The sequence below is a fragment of the Prionailurus viverrinus genome, chromosome B4, assembly GCF_022837055.1.
Source record: "Prionailurus viverrinus isolate Anna chromosome B4, UM_Priviv_1.0, whole genome shotgun sequence".
Lineage (NCBI taxonomy): Eukaryota > Metazoa > Chordata > Mammalia > Carnivora > Felidae > Prionailurus > Prionailurus viverrinus.
The window spans coordinates 113,127,726-113,154,194 of NC_062567.1; the positions used below are offsets into that span (position 1 = coordinate 113,127,726).

The following is a 26,469-nucleotide window of genomic DNA, read 5'->3' on the forward strand; positions in this document are numbered from 1 at the left end:
CTCCTCATTTAATTACTTTCACACAGTCTTTTTAATTTTAGCAATTCTAGGAGTTGTAAAGTGATAGCTCATTGTGGTTTTAATTTGCATTTCCCTAAAGCTCTTCTCTCCCACCCACCCCCTGTATTTAATGGCCAAAGATCTTCTTCATCCAGGATAAGATCTGTGCTTTAAAAATGTTCACAACAAAAAACGTTTACTTCGCAACTGGTAAAACGAGACAGTGATTTGTGTATTAGAAACAAATACAAATCTACAATTTATCTCATGTACTGACTACTGGTAGCTCCCTGAACATACACTGCTGTTTTCTACCTCCATGTCTTTGCAAATACTAATTTCCTTATCCAGAAGGCCTCTTCTATCCCTCTGTACTCTGGTCTAGTGAATTTCTCATCAGCCTTCAAAACCCTGTTCAGAAATGTATTACTTCCTCCATTAAGTACTTCCTTTCTCAAATATAATTAGGTAACTATTCTATCTTGTAAATGTACATGTATGTATATATAACACACGCAGTGTAACTGCTTCCAGGCAAGAAACAGGTCTTACTCATCTTTACAATAACCCACACACAGGCACATCATTACCTCAAAAATATCAAATGATTATATTCACCATTCTAATGCTGCCTTGCTCTTGATTCACTTTCATATCCATTTTCAGTAACTGAGGCTTCCAGACTGTATTGGGCTTAATGCTGCCCCGAAGGAAGATAAGTCACTTCTTAATCTCTGTAACCTACGAATATTACCTGTATAGTGAAAGATGGGATTAAATTAAGGATTTTTAAAGGAGGAGTTTATCCTGGATTATATGGGTGGGCCCTAAATGCAATCACATGTATCCTTGTAAGAGTGAGGCAGAGGACACTTTGAGACTACAAAGAAGGAGGGAGTGTGACCAAAAGGGCAGAGACGTCACCCCAGCCAAGGCATGCCTGGAGCCACAAGAAGCTAGAAGGAAAGGATTCTTCCCTAGAGCCTCTGGAGACAGTGCTGCCCTGGATTTCAGTCTTCTGGTCTCCAAGCTGTGAATGAATAAATTTTTGTTGTTTTAAGCCACCCACTATGTGGTAATTTGTTACAACAGCTACAGGTTAATTAATATACTGGCTTTCTCTTCAGTCTATTATTCATAACAAATTTTACCCAAACACAAAATTTCTATCACAATTTTAAATTCATACCATAATCAAGTTTTTCTGATTTCAATACACATTTCAATTACTTACAGAATATATCAATGTTATATATAAATGAATAATGTTATAATTAAGAAACAATTCTTATTATACAAAGTTTGCCAAATAAAATCACAACACAAATTTTTTAAACATTTTAAAAAATTTTAACGTTTATTCAGTTTTCAGAGACAGAGCATGAGCAGGGGAGGGGCGGAGAGAGAGGGAGACACAGAATCTCAATCTGTCAGCACAGAGCCCAACGGCAGACTTACACTCACGAACTGTGAGATCATGACCTGGGTCGAAGTCGGCTGCTTAAACAATTGAGCCACACAAGTGCCCCCACAATGCAAATTTTTTAAGCACATGGTTCAAACCAAACTTTTTTTAAAATGTTTATTTTTGAGAGACAGAGAGACAGAACACAAGTGGGGGAGAAGTGGAGAGAGGGGGAGACACAGAATCCAAAGCAGGCTCCAGGCTCTGAGCTGTCAGCACAGAGCCCAACGTGAGGCTCAAGCTCACCAACTGTGAAATCATGACCTGAGCCCAAGTTGTGACAGTTAAACAACTGAGCCACCCAGGCACCCCCAAACCAAACTTTTAAAAAAGAAAGGTTTAACAGATTACTTTTGATCAGTCTATTAATCAGGGAGCACTTATTAGATGAACTAGTCTCTGTGAAAGGCAGTTTTTTAAAAACTCAGCACAACTCTTCTCAAAATACCTCATCTTCCTCTCCTTACAACTATGACTATCATAGAACCATACCTTCCTACCACTTCTTTTGACTAGTCCCAGCTCTACAGACATACCTATGACATTCTTTTGCACAGGAGCTGTATTTCTTAAGCAGTGGTACAATGTCTGCTCAAAAGGATGGAAATTCCAAATATTCCAAAAGCACAGCTGCTAATGCTCATGGAAATCTTCCAAACACATTCCCTTAAAAAGCACATGCTATGCCTTTGAACATTTCAAAACAATGCTTTAAATACTACATGCCCCTAGAGTGAATGCTGTTTTTTAGAAACATTAAAAGTCTAAGGAGAACTACATGAGGCATTACTTCTCTTCTAACAAAACATTAGAAATTAAGGTCTTTAAAACCCAGAGAGACTACCACACTAGTCACCCAAATAGACTACGGATGGCCATCCCAGGGTGTCTTGTATACAAAAAAAGTCACAACTTGACACCCTGCCAAAACCTAAAGTGCAGCTGGGAAGAGACCCTTCAAAACCCTGGTAAGGTGCCAGGCCCCTTAATTGTGATTTAGAATGAAACAGGAGGGCAAGGAAAGAGGAAGGGAAGAAGATATGTATTAGAGTGATTAGCAATCAACCACCAAGCACTCTGAATTAAAATGTTATTCTATTCTTATAATTGCACTGTCTGCTTCCACACAGCTTAATTCACACAAAAGAATTCTACAAAATAGGATTTAGTAACCAGTCAACCTCAAATACTTAGAAATAAGTTACAAAAGTCTCTGAAAAGTTGTGATCTGAAAACCAAAGATGACTGTTGCCTAAACCATACTTCAAATTCATTTTAATGTTTCTTAGTGTAGGCTCTCTTGCATATAACACGCTTGCCAAAAGATTTATGAGCACTTAATACCTTTGTGTGAGCTGTAGAGGCTTCTTTGCTCATAGCCCCATATACTGAAATAGATAAAGCTACCACGTAGCTTGTAACACAAAATGAAGGCTATCTACTGATCTGACAATATATCCTGGAAATTATTTTTTAAGTAAATCTGAATTATTTCCATGAGATTTATGCCTCAGTCTGAAAAGTTAAATAAAGGAAAAAAGTTGATTAAGAGTTCAACATTTTTGCTCAGGTTGACATAAACATTCTCTTTTCCATCTTTGAGGATCTACCAAAAAGAAAGTATAAAATTCATCAGAGCCAAAAAAGGTAAATAAATAAAAGTCATCCTCAAGACAGAGGTTAATTTTAAAACCGTATCTTTATTCATTCATCGGTTGATGGGCATTTAGGCTCTTTCCATAATTTGGCTATTGTTGATGGCGCTGCTATAAACTCGGCATTGAAAAAGAATGAAATCTTGCCATTTGCAACAACGTGGATGGAACTGGAGGGTATTTTGCTAAGTGAAATAAATCAGTCAGAGAAAGACAGGTATCATACATTTTCGTTCATATGTGGAATTTGAGAAACTTAACGGAAGACCATGGAGGAAGGGAAGGAAAAAAAGTAGCTACAGAGAGGGAGGTAAACCATGAGAGACTCTTAAATACAGAGAACAAACAGAGTTAAATGGGATGGACAGGTGGGGGGAGTGGGGAAAACGGGTGATGGGCATTGAGGAGGGCACCTGTCAGGATGAGCACCTGGTGTTGTATGTAAGTGATGTATTACAGGAATCTACTCCCAAGGCCAAGAGCACACTATATACACTGCATGTTAGCTAATTTGACAATAAATTATATAATAAATAAATAAATAAATAAATCCCTATCTTACCAAAAACAGGGGGTGGGGGCAATTAATACAACCAGCATTTATTGAGTGGCTACCACACCACATTTACTGAGTGGTCCACTTACACAAAGAGAACTCTGAGGGGGATACAGAAATATGCAGACCATCAGGTCAAGCCAACTTCTTAGCAAGGAAGAGCCTGCCTGTATTAAAAGTATTACAGACACTTTCTAAGTGTCTATTATGTGCTAACACTGTTGGGTACAGGGATACAGTAATAAATAAATTAAAATCCTTGCCCTCAAGGAGTTCGAGTTAGTCCTTGAAACCTACATGTTAACCAACACTTGCTGACTGAACAAGGATAAGAGAAAATTTATTATTTACCAAATCCTTTTTGTACTTAAATTTTTTTGCCATGTGCATATATTACCAATTCCAAATAATACATGAATTCAGAAAGTTTTAAAAGTATAAAGCAATGTAATATATTTATAGGCAGTATGTGTACAAAGGGAAGACAGGCCTACTTCCACTAGAGAGGCTGTCCAGGAAGATTTCACAAAGGGGGTGATCCTGAGATAAAACCAAACACGCAGAGAAGAAACATCAAGTATGAAGGCATGGAGATGGAAAACAACTTTGTGGGTAGGGGATAGTGAGGTGGGGAGCAGATGAGCCTAGAGAGGTGGGCCAGGGCCTTGAAGGAAATGTGCAGGAGACTGGAGTTTATCCTGGGATCTAGAAGAGCCAATGAAAAGTTTTAAGCTGGTAGGCAGATGAGGGACAGTCCAGGATAGTTTCAGATTTGTACTTTAGAAAAATAACTAGGTTATCCAAGGTGTGTAAAATAAACTAGGTGGGCAGGGAGATAGTGGGAATCCTAGAGAAAATAAGATCAAAGGGCTGGGGAAGTAATGATAAAGATCTGAACTAAAACAGTGGTAGCAAGTAGTCAACAGGGAATGATCTTGAAAATAAACTTGGAGTTAGAAGTAACAGAAATTAGTAGTTAGATATTGATACTCATCTCCCTCAAAAAAAAATAAATAAATAAAAGCTATTTTAATGTTATTAATTAAAAGGCCAACCAGAAAATCAGGGAAGAAAAAAAAATGGAATCCAGTGAAGAAGAAAGGTTGCTTCAAAGATTACAAGTACTCATCCTCCATGTAAAAAATGAATCAAGCACAGGAACCTTTGCAAAAGCATCTTAGTAAATGCAAATACCATCATAGTACAACACTCAAAATATCTACCTTTCTTCCATAGAGATTTCATCAGCAGAGGGGTAAACACTAACGCTTGCTCTATCAGGAACAAAGACATAAAATAAGTATTTTGTTCTTTAAATGTCCACCTCCTGTAACTCCTCATTCTTTCCCTCAAACAATCATCTCTATAGCAACATACTCTTAAGAAATTCGTGGGTGGAAAGCATATGTTTTTGCAAAAATATGAGAACTCAAGAACACGACTACTCTATTTTTCCCTTTAATATAAGAGATTCACAACATACCCTAAAAGATAACTGCAAAATATGGAACAAAAAAAGACTTAAAAATGTGAGGAAATGTAAAAATCGGTATTGCACATGCTTATATGGAAATTCTTTTTATATGTTACAATGACACCTTGTGGTAAGGCTTTTTAAATTATATAACTTACCTTGAAAAACATTTTTACACCAGAAATATAATAAAACTGTTTTAGAATATAGGAAAAGACCAAGATCATATGCTGAGGTAGAATAAGCAGATACAATGATCCATTTGGAGAAATAAGGTAATAGAGGCTCTTCAAATATTAAAAATGGAACTACTGTATGATCCACCAATTCCATTCTGGGTATTTATCTGAAGAAAATGAAAACACTAACTTGAAAAGATATATGCATCCCCACATTTGCTGCAGCATTATTTACAATAACCAAGATACAGGAACAATCTACATGTCCATCAATGGATGAATAGATAAGAAAATTGAGCAACAGACACACATACACAATGGAATATTATTCAGCCATTAAAAAAAAAGAATGAAATCTTGCCATTTGTGATAACAAGGAGAGACCTCGAGGGCATTATGCTAAGTGAAATAAGTCAGAGATAAACAAGTGAATAAGTGAAATAAGTCTCCTCCTCCCCCCAACATGCACAAACACTCCAAACTATTAGACTGGTGGTTGCCAGAGGCAGGAGATGAAGAGTGAGAAAAATGGGTGACCTGGTTTTGTTGTTTAAATAAATTGAATTTTTAAGAAAGAAAAAAGGGGCGCCTGGCTGGCTCAGTCAGTGGAGAATGTGACTCTTGATTTCAGGGTTGTGAGTTCAAGCCCACATGGGTTATAGAGATTACTTAAAAAATAAAATAAAATCCTAGAGAGGGAGAGAGGCAAACCACATGAGACTCTTAAATACAGAGAACAAACGGAGGGTGGATGGGGTGGGGGAGAGGGAAAAATGGGTGATGGGCACTGAGGAGGGCACTTGTTGGGATGAACACTGGGCACTGTATGTAAGCCAATTTGACAATAAATTATATTCATAAAAAAATTAAAATTAAAAAAATAAAATCCTTAAAAAGAAAAGAAAATGGAGGACAAAAAAATCAAGCTTTAAAAAACATCATGATATACAGGCTAAAGCAACTATAAACTATAAGGTATTATACTATTCCCTTCAATTAAACTAAAATTATTAGTGTTTCTTATATGATGCAAAAATAAACTGCTTTTGAAATCTGGGGCAAAATTTGTAAGAATGGCAGCCCCTTTACATGAGAATATTGACACATGGTTTATGAAGTATGAAAATAATTTTGTCATTACTCCTTTCTTTTCAATATTACATTAAAAATTTCAATCTTGATTAATCCAATAATTAACAGAATTTACAATCATCTTTCATCAAGAGCTTATTTACTAAACCATGCCAAACACCGTAAACATACAGAAAGGCTAATAACGCAGTTTGCACACAACCACCTTTATAAATCTCTGAAATATTCTTCTCCCTTAGCATCTAGAGTACCATGATCATCTCCTAGCTCTTTGACTTGTCTCTTCTTTGTTCCTGTTCTCCCAGTCACCATGAGAAATCTCTGATCCACTGCTGCCTCTCTCTAAATTAAGTCAAGTTGCTTCTCTCACACTTCATTTTTTACACCTATTTGAATGACATTCAAATTTACACCCACATTCCGAACACAGCTCATAACTCCCACTCTACTCATGTCCCATCCACAATGGAAGCTGAACATAAGAATTAAACTCATTAACTTCAAATTTCCATCTGCCTCCTTTAAAAAAAAAAAAAAAAAGTTACCACTATCATCTCTGAATTTCTTAGTACACAACTCATTCCTCAACTTCCATTAGTAATAAATTATTAATCTTGCTGATTCTTCTTCATCTGTCTCTTGATTTGAATCATTCTTCTTCTAGAACCATCACCCTTGAGGGCAAAACCTCAAATATTTTACCCTTGGTTTATTTTAAGAGAAATCTCCTAAACATGTGCCAGATTTTGGTCTTTCCTCACCCTTACATCGCCTACAAATATCCACCAGGACAATCTTTCTCATATACTGTGTTCATCACTGTAACTACTATTATAATCCTTCCTATTTACTGGATGGATCAAATCTAAGCTTCTCAGCCAAACTCACAGTCCTACATTAGCCAACTGTCTATATAAACGCAAACATTTCATTTTGCTGCCTCACAACACTCCTTTGCTAGAGCCAATTAAGTTTGCTTTACAGTCCCTCAGACACATTATTTATTCTTGCCTTCACAACTGTGTTCATATAGTTATGCCAAATTAAAATGCCTCCTTAAATCTCTTCAATTAATCCACAAATCAAGGTCAGAGTTAAACCTAAAACCTTACAGTCTAAACATACTTTGAGTTTATAGTTACTCTGAAAGTAAACATAAACAGGGGTGCCTGGGTGGCTCAGTCAGTTAAGCATCCAACTTTGGCTCAGGTCATGATCTCATGGTTTGTGAGTTCAAGCCCCGCATCAGGCTCTGTGCTGACAGCTCAGAGCCTGGAGCCTGCTTCAAATTCTGTGTCTCCCTCTCTCTCTCTGCCCCTCCCTGCTCACCCTTTCTCTCTCAAAAATAAATAAACATTTAAAACATAATAATAATAGTAAACATAAACCTCTTTCTGCTTCACTGGTTTCTGCCTTCCTCGTGCTTACCTCAGAATATTTATTCTGTATTCTATCACATCTGCACTTTTCCCCTCTAATGCTTTATAATTATGTAAACTGCCTTTCTAAAGAAATTAAGTTTCTCAAAGAAAAAACAATAATCGTCTACTCATCATCAGAGAAATACAAATCAAAGCCACACTGAGATACCACCTCACGCCAGTCAGACTGGCTAAAATGAACAAATCATGGAAACCACAGATGCTGGCAAGGATACAGAGAAATGGAAACCCCTCGCACTGTTAGTGAGAATGCAAACTGGTACAGCCACTCTGGAAAAGTGTGAAGGTTCCTCAAAAAATTAAAAATAGAACTACCCTATGACCCGGCAATAGCACTACTAGAAATTTACCCAAGGGATAAGGAGTGCTGATGCGTCGGGGCACATGTACCCTAAAGTTTATAGCAGTGCTTTCAACAATAGCCAAATTATGGAAAGAGCCCAAAATGTTCATCAACTGATGAATGGATAAAGATGTGGTTTATATATACAATGGAATATTACTTGGCAATGAGAAAGAATGAAATCATGCCATTTGCAGCAACGTGGATGGAACTGGGAGGTATTATGCTGAGTGAAACAAGTTAGTCAGAGAAGTACAGATATCATATGTTTTCACTCATATGTGGATCTTGAGAAACTTAACAGAAGACCGTGGGGGGAAGGGAAGGGGAAAAAAATAGGTACAAACAGAGAGGGAGGGAGGCAAACCACAAGAGACTCTTAAATACAGAGAACAAACCGAGGGTGGATGGGAGGGTGGGGGAGAGGGGAATATGGGTGATGGGCATTCTGGAGGGCACTTGTTGGGATGAGCACTGGGTGTTGTGTGTAAACCAACATGACAATAAATTATATTAAAAATTTTTTTAAATAATAAAAAAGAAAAAAAACAATAATCCTCTCCCTTTTGGGTCCTTTTCATAACTCCCAATTGCAATAAACTTAATGACAAAAGTGAACCACAAATTTTCTGTGATATGAATCCTACTTTCCCATAGGCTTACAATGTAATTTCAAAGATGAAAAAGGATGTCACCAAGAACACTGTTTGCTAATCAATTATGCATGCCTTAAACAGTTATCCATCAAGATATTTCTGCCTGAAAAATAAATTCTGGGGACAGTCTGGTAACCAAAAGCCTTAAAAATGAACATAACCTTTGACCTAGCAATTCCACATGTAGGAATTAATTCTAAGAAACTAATCAGAGATGTGTACCAACATTTGTGTTCAAGGACTGCTTTCATTTATCATTCAGTAAACACTTACTGAGTACATACCAAGGGCCAAGTAGAAGTGGAAGATAAAATTAGGTCCCTGCCTTCATGGTGTTTACATCACAGTGCTGTTTATTATGGAAAACAGGCTATCTTCTAAAAAGTGTGTTTAATAGAAAGTTATACCATATTCATGGATCAGATAATAATCCCATTGTTAAGATATTGCTAAGATGTTAATTTCTCCCAAATTCAATGCAATGCCATTTAAAAGCCCAGCAGACTTTATAGATATTAACAAGCTAATTCTAAAATTTATATGGAAACAAAAAGACAGGAAATAGCCAAAACAACTTTGGGAAAAAAAAATGTTGGAGAACTTGCACTACCTAACTTCATAACTTACTAAATCCAACAAAAATCAAAATTGTGTGGCATTAGTGTCAACACAGACACATAAATCCATTAAAAAGAGAGTAAAGTTCAGAAACAGATTCAACCAAATATGGCCAATTGACTGACAAAAATGTAAAGTCAGTTCAATGGATAGGATAGTCTTTCCAATAAATGGTCCTGGGACATATGCAAAAAATGAATTTTAAGTTGTACCTCACACCATACACAAAAGTTGACTCATAATGTATATATAAACACAAAACACAAAACTATAAAACTCTTAAAGAAAATGTTGGAGAAAAGTTTAGTCATGGGTTAGGTAAAAGATTTCTTCAAATTGGTTAATTATTATTAAAATTAACAAGTTAATTTTAAACCAAAAGAACTTCTGTATTTAAAAGACACCATAATGGGGGCTCCTGGGTGGCTCAGATAGTTAAGCACTCGACCTTGGCTTAGGTCATGTCTCCCAGCTCATTGGTTCGAGCCCTGCATCAGGCTCCATGCTGACAGCTCAGAGCCTAGAACCTGCCTTGGATTCTGTGTCTCCCTCTCTCTCTGTCCCTCCCCTGCTCATGCTGTCTCTCTCTCTCTCTCAAAAATAAATTAACATTAAAAAAAAATTAAAAGACACCATAATGGAAATGAAAACAAGACTGGAGGAATAATCTATACATATATGTATCAAAACATATTATATACATATAATACATATAAACATATATCTATCATATTGATAAAGGACTTGCATCCAAAATACGTAAAGAATTCTGAAAACTAAATCATAAAAAAAAACTCAATTTAACAACATAAAACTGGCTGAAAGATTTGAGCAGACACCATGCCAAGAAGACACACAAATGGTTAAATAAACACTTGAAAAGATGTTAAATATCATTAGTTATTAATGGCATACAAATTAAGAACACAACATAGGGGCATCTGGGTGGCTCAGTCAGTTAAGCATCAGACTCTTGATTTCAGCTCAGGCCACGATCTCACAGTTTGTGAGTTTAAGCCCAACATCAGGCTCCCCACTAGCAGAGAAGCTCTGCACTGCCCCTCCCCTGCTGGAGCTCTATCTCTTTCTCTCTCAAATAAGTAAATAAATAAATAGACGTTAAAAAAATGTTTTTTTAAAAGAACACAATGTAATACTACTATACACCTATTAAAATGGTTAAAACTTAAAAGGCTAATATTACAAAGTACTGTCTAGAATGTAGAAGAACTGAAAGTTTCATAAACTGGTGGAAATATAAAATAGGAAAATCATTTGAGGAAATCATTTAATTTTTAAGAAACTGACAAACATTACCATATAATCTAGCCATTTTATTTTTAAGTATTCACCCAGGAGAAATGAGAGCATGTCTATACAAAGACTTCTACACAAATGTTTATAGCAGCTTTTTTTGTGAGACTCAAACACAGGTCCATTAAGAGGTAAATCGATAAACAAATTGTGATATATCCATACAACTGAATACAATATTCAATAAATATGAGTTATTTACCATGAATGAATCTCAAAATAAGTATGCTGAGTGAAAAAAAATCTAGACAAAAAAGAGTGCATTTTATATTATTTCATTTATATAATTCCAGGAAATGCAAACGAATCATAATGCCAGAAAGCATAACAGTGGTTGCCTGGAAATAGGAAAGAGTGAGCAGTCGGAGGGGGTAGGAGCAAAAGGGAAGGATCGTAAGAAAATTTCTGGGGATAATAGATCTATTTAATTCTTGACTGTGATGATAGTTTCACAGGTATACATACATATACATATATATATATATCAAAACTTTAATTTTAAAAATGTACAATTTGTTATTTATCAATTATATTAAAAAAAAAAGCTGTTTTTAAAAATAAACATTGTGAACCATAAGGAAAAAAACTTTCCTAAAAGTAAATTCTAGGCCGAAATGTCAGTTAAATTTTTCTTTAAAAAAAAAGAGAAAAAGTTATGAAAGAATACTTAACATCAGGAGATGTTTGTTACATAAGTAGAAAACACAGACCACAAAATACTCTGGTATATAATCCTTATTTTGTAAAAAGCCTATTTACATAACTATATATGCATAAAAAACAGAGAAGATAAACAGTAAAATATGAAGACCTATGGGTGATAGGTGTGATTTTATTATGTCTGTGCATTTCCTGCACATTTCTTATTTTACAACATAAAATATATTTATAACCAGATGGAAAATGTCAACTGAAAAAAAGGAGGACACCTCAAAGTCTACTTGATGACCAAAGGAGGAGGAAAAAAGTCTCCCCTTTGCACATCAGAAAAAGTGACCAAATATAAAAGAAAATGAGGCTTGAAGTTAAAGCCTCCACTTCAAGAAATAACCCAGAATTACTGAAATTCCATGCCTTTCCACGTAAGTTTATGCAACACTCAAAAATGTATTGAGAGACAACTGCTTGTTGTCAGCCCCAAATCCATACTCTACAGAACTACCAAATCTAAAACAGCAGTATTCAAACAGTTCTAGTAAATATCTTCAAACTAAATCTTATAGAACTCCAATATTTAGAACATACTAGGTCTTTTACTTGTGTATATTAAATATAAAAATTTTAATTCAGAAAATTTTATACTGAAGACATATCAGATCTTTATTTCTGTATCAGTTAATATGCTGGAGGTCTCTAATATTTTTAAATCCAGTTTACAGCACATTTGGATATATTTATCTTTTACTGTACCTTTTAAAATAGTTGAAGATGTAGTTAAAAAACATTCAAATCAAATCTTGGCAGAATCCTGAAGTGCTTCCCACTCAACAGTTTTGCAAAATTGGTCAATAACGGTTAATTCAAGCTTATTAATATAGTATATACAACCTTTCACAATCTGGACCCTCTTTACCCTTCCATGCTCACAACTCCCTGATTTGTGCTTATACCCTAACAAAACTAAATCGCTTATAGTTCATTGAACACACCATACATTTGCTCACCTCACATGGATCCCTCTGTGGAATGCAAACTCCTAATCTCACCTTTCATTCATTTTTATATTCAACTCAGTCTCTACTTCCTTCTGAAAGGCTTTCCTAGATGCTTCCTTTTTTCTTTTCCTCTAATCCATTCTGAGTTAACTGTCATTGTGGGTCCTCCATAATGCCATGTATTTATCCATATCAATTTATTCACTTCACTATATTATAATCAGCTATTTGTATTCCAATCGCCTGCACTAGACAAAAACCTCCCTGAGATCAGAGATTATGTCTGAGTCATCTTAATACCCCCAAAACCTTGCATAATAGCTGGAACATGGCAGGTAATCAATGAACACTTGTTGAATGAATAGTAAGCAGTTTTTCCACTTATCAAAAGGACAGGAAAAGCAAGAAACTGCATAGGTCTTGGGGTTCCAAAACCCCAAATGCTTTATAATTTGGCGCTAAAGGAAAATCACGGAATTTAAGTCAACAAGTACATTTAGAGGACAAATAAATGCCTACTATTGTGCAAAGGATTATGAGTGATATTAAAGAAGTATGGATCAAGTTTTACCCTAAGAGTTCCACACAGAGGCAAAAACCATATGAGGAAATGAGCAGGTTGATAAATCCTCTTCACAAAACAGCCAAATAACCATTTTAGTGATTTGGAATTCAATCAAAAGCATTCATCAAACTGAAAAGTGTTTATTCATGAAAACAACTAAACTCTGGATAAGAAGAACATGAGTTTACAGCATTCTTACCTTTGGCTACTCCCATCTCCTCCCACCTCTATCACTTACAGGAGTTTAACAAGCTATGAGGCAGAAGGTTCACCACCACTACTGGAGCTTAATCTGTGGATCTGCTACACTGTCAGTTGAAGTGGAGACTTCTGTGGTAAGTTAACAGTGAGGGCCAGTGGCACCTGGAGCCTGAGGCTGCAGAACTCTATGCAGCAAGCAACAAACTGGCATACTAGCTGAGGATTTTACACGAGTTCTGGAAGTTTAGACAGCCTTGGAGGGGCTTGATAAACTATTTACGAATGCAGCTTAAAATAAAACTGTGGACTAGAGACTGAAGGAGGTCCATGCCACTCACACATCCTTGGACAGCAGAGCTATCTATCCTTATGCACATGGCAAGAGAGGCTGGTGCAAAGTAAAAGCCAGGGCAAACTTAAAAATGACCTGTGTCTGAATGTACTCCCTCATAATCATATAAATCATCAGCAGTACTAGCCATATTAGTATCAGGCATAGCTGTATTAGTTCACACTGAACACAACTTTTCACCAATCCTTGGCTGAACACTAATGTATGCAGACACAGAAGTGAGGTTTAAAAAAAAAAAAAAAAAAAAAACCAGCAGATGTCATAACAACCTCATACAGGGGAAACAGACTTTACAAATTTAGACCAGGCAAGTTACTAAACAAACAGAAAAAAAAACAGCCTCCAAAAGAAAAGCCAAAATATAGAGTTGCTTCAAAACATGATCTAAAATGCCCAGTATTCAACAAAAAATTAGAATACAAGAGAAAAAAAAAAAAAACTGTGACCCTTTCTCAAGAAGAAAAACATCAAACAGAAGATGTCTCTGGGTGTCTCCTAATACTGGATTTGGCAAACAAAAACCTCAAATGAGCTATAATAAATATGTTCAGAGAACTAAAAGGAAAGCATCTTTAAAAAACTCAATGAAAGTATGATGGCAATGACTCAGATAGCTGAAAATAGAGACAAAAATTGCTTTTGAAAATGGAAATTCTCGTGTTGAAAAGCAGAATTATTGAAATAAACTCATTGGAGGGGCTCAACATCAGACTTGAGATGACAGAAGACGGAAGAAATGAACCTGAAGATCAACAAAGAAGTACCCACTCTGAAGAACAGAAAGAAAAAATAAAGAGAAATGAACAGAATGTCAGATTCTGCACAACAATGTAAAGCATGACAACATATATATAATGAGAGTTCCAGAAGAGGAAAGAGCAACAGTGGTGGGGGGGTAGAGTTAAGAAATAATGGCTACAAATTTCCAAATTTGAAGAAAAACATTAATTTATCTATCCAAGAACACAAATAGATCAGCACCAAGACACACCACAGTCAAAATGCTGACAGAGCACAAAAAAAAAACAAACAAAAAAAAAAAAACCCTAAAAGGAGCAAGAGAAAAATGACTCATCATGTACAAGGGAACAATGGTATGATTAACAGCTGGCATCCCATCAGAAATGATGAGGCCAGGAAAAGAAACCATGGAATTTAAAGAAACAAAAAAGCTCTCAACTAAGAATTCTGTATTCAGCAAAACCATCCTTCAAAAACGACACTGAAATCAGTGAAATCAAGATAAAGTCTTAAGAGAATTTGTTGCTGTCCAACATGCCTTAGGAGAAATACTAAAGGAAGACCTCCATGCTGAAAAGAAGTTGCTCCAGAAAGTAACAAATCCACAGGAAAAAAAATAAAGCATGCAGAAAATAAAATTATATAGGCAAATACAAAAGATTCTAGACATATAATTGTTCTCATTACTTTTCTTCATTTCCCTTAAAAAAATAAGATTATATAAAGCAATAATTAAGGTAGTATTTGGCTGGGTTTATAATGTGCATAACTGTAGTATGTATGACAATAATAGAACAAAGAGAGAAAAGAGATATATCGAAGTTTCCATAATTTACCAGAATTAATTTAGTATCATTCTGAAGGAGACTATAAGTTAAAATGTATTATTATTACCCCTAGAGCAACTAATATGAAAATAACATATTGAAAGAAATGAACAAAATAATTAAAACAGTTCACTAAAAATTAACACAAAGTCAGTAAAGGAGGAAAAGAGAAGAAACATAAGACAAACAAAAAATAACAAAATAGCAGACATAAATCTAACAAAATCAACAATTATATTAAATGTGAATGGACTAAATACCCCCATTCAAAAGGCAGAGAATATAAGACTGAATTTAAATAAAAACAAAAACAAAAAACAAGACCCAAATGTATGCTGTCTTTAAGAGATATATCTTAGATTCAAAGACATAAAAATGTTAAAATTAAAGGATATAAAAATAATATACTAAGAAAACTAGAGTAGCTATAGAACTAAAATGACAAAATATAATTTAAAACAAGAAATACTATTGAAGACAAAGAAAACTATTTCTTAATGACAAAAGTCACTGCATCAGAAAAACATAATAATTATATACATCTAACAATAAAACCCCGAAATACATGGAAGCAAAAAAGGAAAATTAAAAAGAGAAATAGACAATACAACAAGAATAGTTGTACAGTATAATGATACAAGATAGAAAATCTGCAAGGATATTGAGGACTTGACAAACACTATCAATGAATTTGATATAACTGACAGAACACTCCACCTCTAAACTGCAGAATACATATTCCTTTCAAACACACATAAAACATTCCAATAAGCCATATGCTGGGCCACAAAACAAGTCTCAGTGAATTTAAAAATACTGAAATCATGAAAAGTACATTGTTTGACCACAAGAGAATCAGAGATCCACAACAGAGAGAAATCTGGGAATACTCTGAAATATTGGTAAATTCAACAACAAATTTCTAAATGATCCATGGGTCAAATAAATCACAAGGAAAATTTAAACATATTTGAATTGAATGAAAACAAAAACAGCATATCAAAATGTATGGAATGTAGTTAAAGCAGTGCTCAGAGGGAAATGTATAGCTTTAAACATCCATCAGAAAAGAAAACAGGTCACAAATCAATAATCTAAGCTTCCACCTTAGGTAATAAGGCAGGGGCAGGAGGGGGGTGGGGAAGTACACTAAGCCTAAAGCAAGCAGAACAAAGGGAGGAAAGTGTTAGAGTAGAAATCAATGAAGCAGAAAATAAAAAAATAATTAAATAAAAAGCTGGTTCTTTAAAAAAAAAAATTAATGTTTATTTATTTGAGAGAGAAAGACAGACAGAATCTGAAGCAGGCACCAGGATCTGAGCTGTCAGCACAGAGCCCAAAGTAGAGCTTGAACCCACAAACTGCGAGACCATGACCTGAGCCAAAGTCAGTTGCTTAAACAACCGAGCCACCCAGGTGCCCCAAAAGCTGGTTCTTTAAAAAGATCAACAAAAACTGGGGCACCTGGGTGGCTCAGTCGGTTAAGTGTCTGACTCTTGATTTTGGCTCAGGTCATGATCTCACGGTTCATGGGTTTGAGCCCCATGTCAGGCTCTATGCTGACAGCTTACAGCCTGCTTGGGTTCTATCTCACTCTTTTTCTCTCTCTCCCCTGCTTGCTCATGTGCATTTTCTCTCTCTCTCTCAAAAATAAACAAACTTTTTTAAAAAAAATCAACAAAACTGACATACTTAGGCTAGATTTATCAGAAAACAGAGAAAAGATACAAATTACCAAAATAAAGAATGAAAGACAGAACATCATCACCAACCTTACAGTATCTTAAAAGACTAAAAAATATGAACTTTGTATCAACAAATTAAACACTATGAAACAGACTAATGTCTAAAAACACACGTTATCAAAACTTAAAAAGAAACAAAATCCAAATGGAACTAATATAACAAGTGAGGAAATTGAATTAGTAATTAAAAATCTTCCCACAAAGAAAAGCCCAAGGCCACACAGCTTCATTGGTGAATGCTATCAAATAGTTAAAGAAGTAACAGCAGTCCTTTGGAAACTATTTCAGAAAAAAATAGAGGGGAAAACATCATGCAACTCCTTCAATGAGGCCAGTGTTGCCCTGATAACAAAGTTGGACAAAGGCACCACAAGAAACCAACAGACTAATATCCTTCATGAATATAAACACAAAATTCCTTGACAGGATTTAGGAAAGCCAAATTTAGCAACATATATAAAATTATACAGCATGACTAACTGAAACTAATCCCTGGAATACAGGATTGAGTTAACCTCTGAAAATCAATTAATGTAAGATACCATATTAAAAGAATAAAGGACAAAATCTATATGATCATCTCATTGGATGCCAGGCGGAAAAATTCCAACAAAATCCAATACCCATTCATGATTAAAAACTCAACAAACTAGGAACAAAAGGGAACTTACTCAATCTAATAAAGGACATGTACAGAAAACATTAAACTTCCATTCCCAAGTTCCAACTTCCATTACCAATAGTTTGTTTCCAAAGAAGTCATTCAGTCTCATAGCGCCTCAAATGTTCTCCGGTCCTTTCTTACATACTTAAAAGGTTACAGCACTCAAAAGAATCATGAAAAAGTGCTCTGTAAACTACCTGCCATACAGTCATGCCAATTCTACCATTAAAGGTTCAACGGGTGTTGAAAGAGTGAGGTTACTGGCTTAACCAAGGCTTAAAAACCACTTGTGAATAGTGTTTCAATCTCCGAATAAGCTGCTATTATCCTTTTTTGTTTTAAATTCCTGAATATAACCTGCACACTTCATCTGGTCAGAAAAGAAAATGTTCAGAATAAAGGAACTACCAGACATGCACTGTCCTAAATAACCAAAGGATAACTCAAAGCCATGTGCAACTCTCTGGAGAGTCCTGCATGACACCGAAATTCAAAACATTCTAGTAATTCCACACAAAATGAGTTTGAAATCAAACCTCAGTACAGAAGGTGTATATTAACTGTAACCACCTACAGGCTAAACCCATGAATTTACACAATTCTGAATCCAGATAATTGTAGGATAGACACATTTAATTATATTCTAGTTGAATATTAGACTTGTTTACAGAGATGTTGCTTGGTAACAGAAGCACTGCTTTAACGACCTACTCAGTTTTAGATCCACGCAAGTACTCTGTGCTCAGGCTAAACACTATCAACTATAGTATATATAAGAAATTAAGAACAAGTTTCTTGCCATTCTAGACATCTTTGAGCTTTTACTGAAACAGCTTCATAATAACGTAACTTAAGGCTTTAAACATACGTGGCAGTGGGCATTTTTAAAAGCTAGGTGCCCATGTATTATGGGCAAAAGCTGCACAGTAAGGATTTATCACAATGTTCATTTAAGCCCGGCACTCATTTACATAGTGCCAAATATCGCGATTAAAATGGTCTGCAGGGTCACAGAAAATGGTAACATAGTTTTTCCATGACAAATTAAACTGGGGCTACCACAACGGGCAGCCAGTTAGTAAACTGGCTACACAAGCACCACTCTGGGGTGCATAAAAGAGCTCCATAAAGGCGCGCCTGGCTGGCTCAGCGGGGGCGGGGAGCATGCTACTCTTGATCTCTGGTCGTAAGTTCCACACACCCCCCCCCCCTTGGGTGTAAAGATCACTTAAATGAACTTTTAGAAAAAGAATTTTTTCAAAAGCTCCATAAAGAGTTTCACGTGCACTTAACTGGTACAGAACAGGTACCGGGGGAGCATGCTACTCTCGATCTCCGAGTCGTGAGTTCCACACCCGCCTTGGGGGTAAAGATAACTTAAATGAACTTTTTAGAAAAAGAACTTTTTTCAAAAGCTCCATTAAGAGTTTCACGTGCACTTAATTGGTACAGAACATGTCTCACAGCCGACGTTTCTAACACCCGCTCCAATTACTTTACAGGAAAAGCAGTAACAACAAAAACTCAAGGGCAAGTTGTGAAGAAAAAGGGAGTATTCCAAAACTACGGACAACACAGCGTCCCCATAAAACGAGGTTACGTACCAGACTCACACACAGTCCTTGCAACGTGCGCGCATAAAACTTAATAGCGCCCGGTGCCGTGGCCACACTTGCCACCGGGGGGCACCTGCACAGCTCCAACCACCGGCACCCACTCAACTCTTCTCGCACGGGCATTGAGGCTAAGGGATAAGGTCCCACCCGCGAGGTGCTGGCCAGGCCGGCAGCCGCTCGCGGCGCAGGCTGAAGAGGAAAAGGAGGGCCGAGCGCGCCCCTAGAGCTCCGGACTCCAGGGAAATCTGAGGTATCCTGGGAGAGCTCCGAGGGCGGAGGCGGAGAAAAGCTTCGCTCCACCTCGGCGGACGGGCTTTCTGCGGACGGCTGGGCAGCTCAGTAGCCGCCGACCCGCGGAAACACCACCCTCCGCCCACCACCCGCCGCCCCTCAAGCCCAGCGGAGCCCGAGTGGGTCCCGAGACCTAAGAGCGCGCGAAGCAGGAAGTCCCGCCCCTACGCCGACGTCACCGACGCCGCAGACGTCGGCCGCAGCTAGCGGCCGTTAGAGGGAGGAGGCAAGTGGAGCCGAGGCGGGAGCTGCTGCGGTCGACGGCGGGAATGCCGGGGACGAGGCGGCGCTACGATACGTCGCTGGCGGGGACGCGGAGATCCCGTGAGCCGAAGGGAACCGAAAATCCGAGACCGGGCACTTGCTTCATTGAGCCAGAGTGAAGTGCGCGGTTGAGCGCGAAGCCGATCTCCCTTGCCTCCTCGCTACGCCATGTCTGGGGGGGTGAGGGGTCTTCCCCTTTTCTCGCTACTCCTTCCTTCTGCGGGTTCTTACACTCTTGCCTCTTTGAGGGCTCCAGTGAGGTTCTGCTGCCACGTCCTCCTGCCTTCGTCCCTGATTGTGCAGATTTAATGGGGACTGGAGTCGTCTGCCTGCAATGTCAGTCTTGGGGCGTCAGCCCCGGAGTGGGGAGTCGGCTCAGCTTGCCAGGAGGGCTCAGCTTGCCGGGAGGCAACGGCCAGGTCAGGACCAGGGCCGGGGGGCGGGGGGGTGAATCCTTTCCCGCCCCTCGCGTTCTCCTCCAGATCTCACCTAGTCCCGTCAAGTCAGGACCCACGGGGGTAACATTGTAAACCATTTGCCTTAAGGTTGTAAACTAGAGTTGGAAGAGAAGGTACTAGTTTTTGAGAGCGTCAGTTATATGCCAATGGCTGAAAATGAGGTAGGGTTTCAGCCTTTAAGAATACGTGGTAGAAGAAATAGGCACTCTCCCTTGGTTTGGGGTTTCGGTTCTCAGTGCATTGTGAAGCACAGCCTATTTTTACCCTCAAGGGCAACATTTTCGGGCTCTAGTCATGATTAGAAAGACAACTGAGATAAGGACCTTTTTTGTTGAAATGAGGAAAGAGGAGCCATTAGATGGAACACTGCGTTGGGTCATGGAGTGTCAACATATGGATCAGAAAAGTGTGGGCTGTCGGTAATATCAGTGAACAGGATATGGAATCCAGAAACAAACTGCTATGCATATATGAATATTTAATAATAGTAGCTCACATTTGCCGAGCATTTAGGTGTCAAGTACCAGAACACTTTCAAGTTCTACGGTTGAACCCTAAGATAGCTGCAATTATTATCTCGATTTTATAACGTTACCCAGAGCCGTTACTGTTGAAGCCAGGAAGTCTGGACTCCAAAAGTCTTGCTGGTAATCAGTAAACTATATGCTACAAATCACTGCTAAGTGAGGAAAAAGATTATCTGAGAAATAAAGAACCACGGGAGACAGGCTTTTTATCTACTTTGTCAAATAAATACCAGATGAATCAAAAATTTAAATGTACAGAGTGAAGCCATAAAAATACTACAAGAAAATTAAGGTGAATCTTTTTAATCTTGAGCTGAGAAAGACCTTTGCTAAGTATAACACAAGAACCAGAAACCAGGGGCGCCTGGGTGGCTCAGTCGGTTGAGCTTCCGACTTCAGCTCAGGTCATGATCTCACGGTTCGTGAGTTGGAGCCCTGCGTCAGGCTCTGGGCTGATGGCTCAGAGCCTGGAGCCTGCTTCTGATTCTGTGTCTCCCTCTCTCTCTGCCCCTCCCCCATTCATGCTCTGTCTCTCTCTGTCTCAAAAATAAATAAACATTAAAAAAAATTTAAAAAAAAAAAAACCAGAAACCATAACAGAAAAAAATTGGTAAAAATTGAACTCGTAAAGATTGTAATAGTCTATATACAATTAATGAACGAATGGAAAATAAATTTGTATCATGTGGGAAAAGGAAAAATATTCCTAATATACAAACAGTTCATTGAATATCAACTTTAAAAACACCACAATAAATAAAATTAGCAAAGGAAATCAATAGGACATTTTTAAACCAAGAAAAAGAAACTTCTAATTAACAAATGAAAAGATGTTCAACATTCCAAACAGATCCTTTTTGTCCATCAGGGTACATAGGGATATGGGGTTACATTTAACTATATTGTGTACTATTGGTGTTAAAATTGAAATTGGGACAGTCTTATTTACCAAAATTTCATTAGCCTTTGCCCCGAAATCTCATTTCCTAGTCAGTTCGTTCTAAAGACAATAACAAAAAACATTCATACAGATGTTCCTTACTCCCTTTTTTGTAATAGTTGTTTGAGAAACAACATAAATGCCATCACTAGGACTCTAGTTAAATTACAGTGCATGTGCACAATGGAATTAATTAAGCCATTAAAAACAATGATATAAATCTTTATTTACATGAAAATATGTTCATAGCATATAGGTTCCCCCCCTGTAATAAAACAATATAAATTAGCAGGAACAGTGTCATTTTGACATGAATATGTATGTGGATATATGTGGATATAAGGATGCAAAAAGATCTGGAAGGATGTTGGCCAAAATGCAAGAGGTTTCTATTTTGTATCTTGGACTTTTCTATCTTGTTTGAATTTTTTATAATGTATTTACCATTTTTACACACACACACACAAAAACTTATTTTTAATTAAGGATATGCCAGTAAAAGGGGATCCAGTTGACTGTAGATGCTCATAGGTAGATGACCAATGTGAAGTAATTATATTTGGGATCTAAATTCTCGGCTTTTAAGTGTCTGTGAATTTGATTAGATTTATTTATCCCAAGTTAAATAACTCATCACTTGGACATCATGATTCTGACTTCCTAAATTTTTAGGCCTGGGTATTCTTCCTGTGGGTTCTCTGTGTACCTCTCATGGTATTTGTCACACTGAATTGTAATTCCCTCTTCTTTCATAGATTGTTCCTACGATATATACCCTTTTCTGCCACATTTATATATTTATTTTCCCGATCCAGTATGTGTCATCTACTTTATTTTGTATGCAGAAAATTTAAGTTTAATGTAGTCATAATGCTAATGAATTATACATATATTAAAGGGATAGTTTCAATAAATTTGACAACTTAGGTGAAATGGACAAATTCCTGAAAAATACCAAAAAAAAAAAAAACTGACACAAGAAGAAAAAGAAAAGCTAAATGGCCCAATATCTATTAAAGAAATGAAATTTCTAATCAAAACTTTCCTACAAGGAAAACTCCAGAGCCAGATGGCTACTCTAGTAAATTTTATCAGACTTTTAAAGAAGATAAAAGTATTAATCCTATACATTTCAGACAGCAGAGCAGGAATGAACACTTTGAAACTCATTTTATGAAGCCAATATAATCCTGGTATCAAAACTTGACCAGAAAATTTTACAAGAAAATTACAAACCAATACCCCTCGTGAATATAGGTTTTTAAATTCTTTTTTTTTTTAAACGTTTTTATTTATTTTTGAGACAGAGAGCAAGAATGGGGGAGGGCCAGAGAGAGAGAGGGAGACACAGAATCGGAAACAGGCTCCAGGCTCTGAGCCATCAGCCCAGAGCCCGACGCGGGGCTCAAACTCACAGACTGTGAGATCATGACCTGAGCTGAAGTCGGACGCTTCACCGACTGAGCCACCCAGGCGCCCCTAGATTTTTAAATTCTTAATGAAATATTGCAAATTAAACCTTGCAGTATAAAGGATAAGATGCCATGGCCAAGGAAGGTGAAGTTAAACATTGAAAAGTTAGTGTAGCTCACCACATTAATAGAATGAAAGAGAAAAACAAAATGATAGTCTCAGTAGATGCAGAAAAAGCATCTGACAAAATTCAAAATCCATTCATGTCAAAAAACCTTCAGCAAGTTAAGTATAGAAAGGAACTTTCTCAATATAACAACAATCATCTTTGAAAAATGTAATAGTGAAACACTAAATCTTTTTCCCCTAAGGTCAGGAGTAACAGAAGACAAGAATGTGTGCTCTCACCACTTCTGTTCAGGGTTATGTTGAAGGTCCTAATCAATGTAATAAAACAATAACAAAATGCATCAAGATTGGAAAGAGTTGTGCTTCCTGATTTCAAAACTTACAACAAAACTACAGTAATCAATATAACTCTAATGCCAAAAACATAGATATGCAGATGTAGATATATAGATCAGTGAACTATAATACAGAGTCCAGAAATACACCTTTACATTAATGGTCAATTGACTTTTGACAAAGGTGCCAAGACAATTCAATAGGGGAAAGAAGAGTCTTTTCAAAAATTATTTTGGGAAAACTGGAAATTCACATGGAAAAGAATGAACTTGGACTCCTATATATATATATGCATATGTTAAGACAAATCAAAGATCTAAATGCAAGAGCTAAAACTAAAACTCAGAAAAAAACAGCCATAAATCTTAATGGCATTGGATTAGGAAATGGTTTCTCAGATGTGACACCAAAAACACAAACACCAAAGGGGGCAAGGGGGAAACAGGTAAATTGTACTTTATCAAAATTAAAAATTTTTTGTGCTTCAAAGGAGACTATGAAAGTGAAAAGACTGCATCTCCTGGTGTTCCTCTCAGGCCGAGCCCTGGCCCCTCACCTGCTCTGCTCCAGATGAAGTGTGAGCACTGCACGTGGAAGAAGGGAGAATTCTGTAAGTTGGCTGATGCCAAAATATTTCTGAGTAACTTCCTGGTATGTGACAGTTGCATGACTGGAAGAAGGGATCCAGGTTTCCCAACAGAACACCAAGGACTTCTTTCGAATTCTGAATCTTAATAAGAAATGTGATACCTCACAGCACAAGGTGCTGGCAGGGTCAGTGTGTCCTAGGTCTCTGCTTTATTTTGCTGCTAAATTCTGCCTCAGTGTGACTGATAGATCTAGAAGATTTTACGGCTTCCTCAAAAGTCTTAGGGTGCACTGTCTTTGATACAACAACTGCCATGGAGTTCAGCATCCTGGAGAGTCAGAAAGAATCTGCCTCAACACCACCAGCACAGTGAGGAAGAGCTGGCATTACCCAGGCTCACCTCCACCAATCCCAGCTGGGTCCCATACTCAGAGCACTTGCTGTCACCACCCCTCCCCACCTCTGCACCACCAAGTCTCCTCAACAGATCATGGGCTCCCTGGTGAAGGATTACTTCGCCAGATGGCAGAACCTGTCCCCAGACAAGATATTTCACATAATTGTGGCCCCTTACAAAGATAAGAAACCGGAGACCCTTCAAGAAGATTTTCCTATGGCTTCACTTGCTTCCCAGGGTGCTCACTGAGTATTAACCTCAGGTGAAATTGATCAGATGATGGAGCAAAGTGACCCCTTGGTGAAAAGGTGCTGCCATAGACACCGACGCCTGAAGGAGGAGAAGGTGAGGCACTGTGATGGGCCCAGCTCCAATGGGTACCTGGTGCGCATCTTCAGACACGCAGCCAAGCAGCTGTTTGACAACATGGGGAGGACACCTGCTGCACCCTGAGGAACAAAGACTTCCAGGAGGTCACCCTTGAAAAGAATGGGGAGGTTCTGTTATGCTTTGCTGCTTTCAAAACATCCAGAATATGGTTCTCAAACTTAAGAAGAGCAAGCTCCCATACCACTTTGTGGAAGTGCTCACATGGACCAGGGGGTGTTTAAACAGCAGAGGCTAAGCCCAGACCGAGGATGGGCATACAGAAAAGGCACTGCCACTGCACATGAAAGGCTTCTATGCTGACATCCCCATGCAGCCCCCCAGACGAGTGCCCACATGCAGCAGCTGTACCAGGAGTGGCTGAACAGGGCCAACTCCCCCAGAATCCAGGAAGCCCTGCACACTGTGTGCCAAGGCCAGGGCTCCCTGCCATCAGCTGAGACATCAAGTGGTCAAGGTGGAGAAGGCTGGGAAGCAGGCCCTGTCAGTTGCCCAAGGAGGGAGGAGCAACTGAGTGTGGGCATCAGAGACACTAAAGGAAAACTGCTTGGCTTCTCAGTTACTACGTTAGTTTTTCAGAATTCTCTACCCTATATTTGTGACTCCCTCACGCAGTTTGATTTGGTGCTATCTTTGTAATATGTGTGCAAGTGCAATATTTTAACGTGAAACAAGGACTGCCCCAATTGAAGTATCCTTTTGTCTTAAGACCGAAAAATGGCACCTGTGTGGCTCAGTTGGTTATGCGTTTGACTTTTTGATTTCACCTCAGGTCATGATCTCACAGTCATGAGCTCAGGCTCTGTGCTGGGCTTGGAGCCTGGTTAAGGCTCTCTCTCTCTTGCTCTCTCTCTCTAAAAAAAAAAAAAAAACAACAAACTGAAAAATATCCCAAAGAACAAGAATGAAGACACACTACTATCTTGTAGGCTTAAAAAAAAATCCAAAAAACATCCTGTGAAGAGCTAAGACCTCCCCCCACCCCGCCAGAAGTTCAGATTCGTGTGTCTCAGAGAGATTTGATGTGGAAATGAAGACAGGAGGCAGGCAGGCTGCAGGGGCCTGTTGTGGGGCCGCAGTCCACAGTCTGCCTACTTTGCTCTTATTTTTACCTACTTGCATTACTCCTGAAAATGTTTTTGCCAGAACATGAATAAATTGCAACCTTTTGGAATTGAGAGTTTATATATAAATCTGGATTTCCAGCTTTTCTGGAACAGTGGTCCACATTCCTCACTACTATGGTTTCCAGAGTGCAGTGGCAGCCTCCTTCTGGGACCAGACCTCTAACTCAGAGGCCCTGTGGGTGCTGGTGGCTTAGGCCCCAGACTTGCACTTTTACATTCAGCCTTTAAGGTGAACTCACCTTAAGGCAGGGGAAGTCTGGCAAGGCTAACAGGCACTACAGATAGAAGGTGGAGGCCGGAGACAGGCCGCCCACTTAGGCCAGGCTGTGTGGTCAGGAAAACAGCTATCTTAGTCCCTCCCCTGTGGGGTTAGCAGCAGAATGTGTCCTGATCCTGCTGTGGTCCTGCCTCTCCCCTACCTTGCTTCTTTCATCCTGCAGCCTGCGCAGGA

General features: G+C 38.1%; 1 protein-coding gene and 1 pseudogene across 6 annotated transcripts in view; one reads left to right on the forward strand and one right to left on the reverse strand.

Annotated features, from left to right (window-relative positions):
• CEP83 (centrosomal protein 83) overlaps nucleotides 1–19,579 on the reverse strand; it is a 127,598-nt gene extending 108,019 nt beyond the window's left edge. For 3 of the 6 annotated variants that reach the window (XM_047866012.1, XM_047866011.1, XM_047866010.1), the window contains exons 1-2: nucleotides 19,149–19,579; nucleotides 619–754 (exon numbers count right to left, since the gene is read on the reverse strand). The gene's annotated coding sequence lies outside the window, so the exon portion shown is untranslated. The remainder of the gene's footprint in view (nucleotides 1–618; nucleotides 755–19,148) is intronic. The other 3 variants (XM_047866009.1, XM_047866013.1, XM_047866016.1) reach the window with 1 other exon arrangement.
• Nucleotides 19,575–25,698, forward strand: LOC125169997 (nuclear prelamin A recognition factor-like; annotated as a pseudogene).
• Nucleotides 25,699–26,469: the final 771 nt, after the last annotated feature.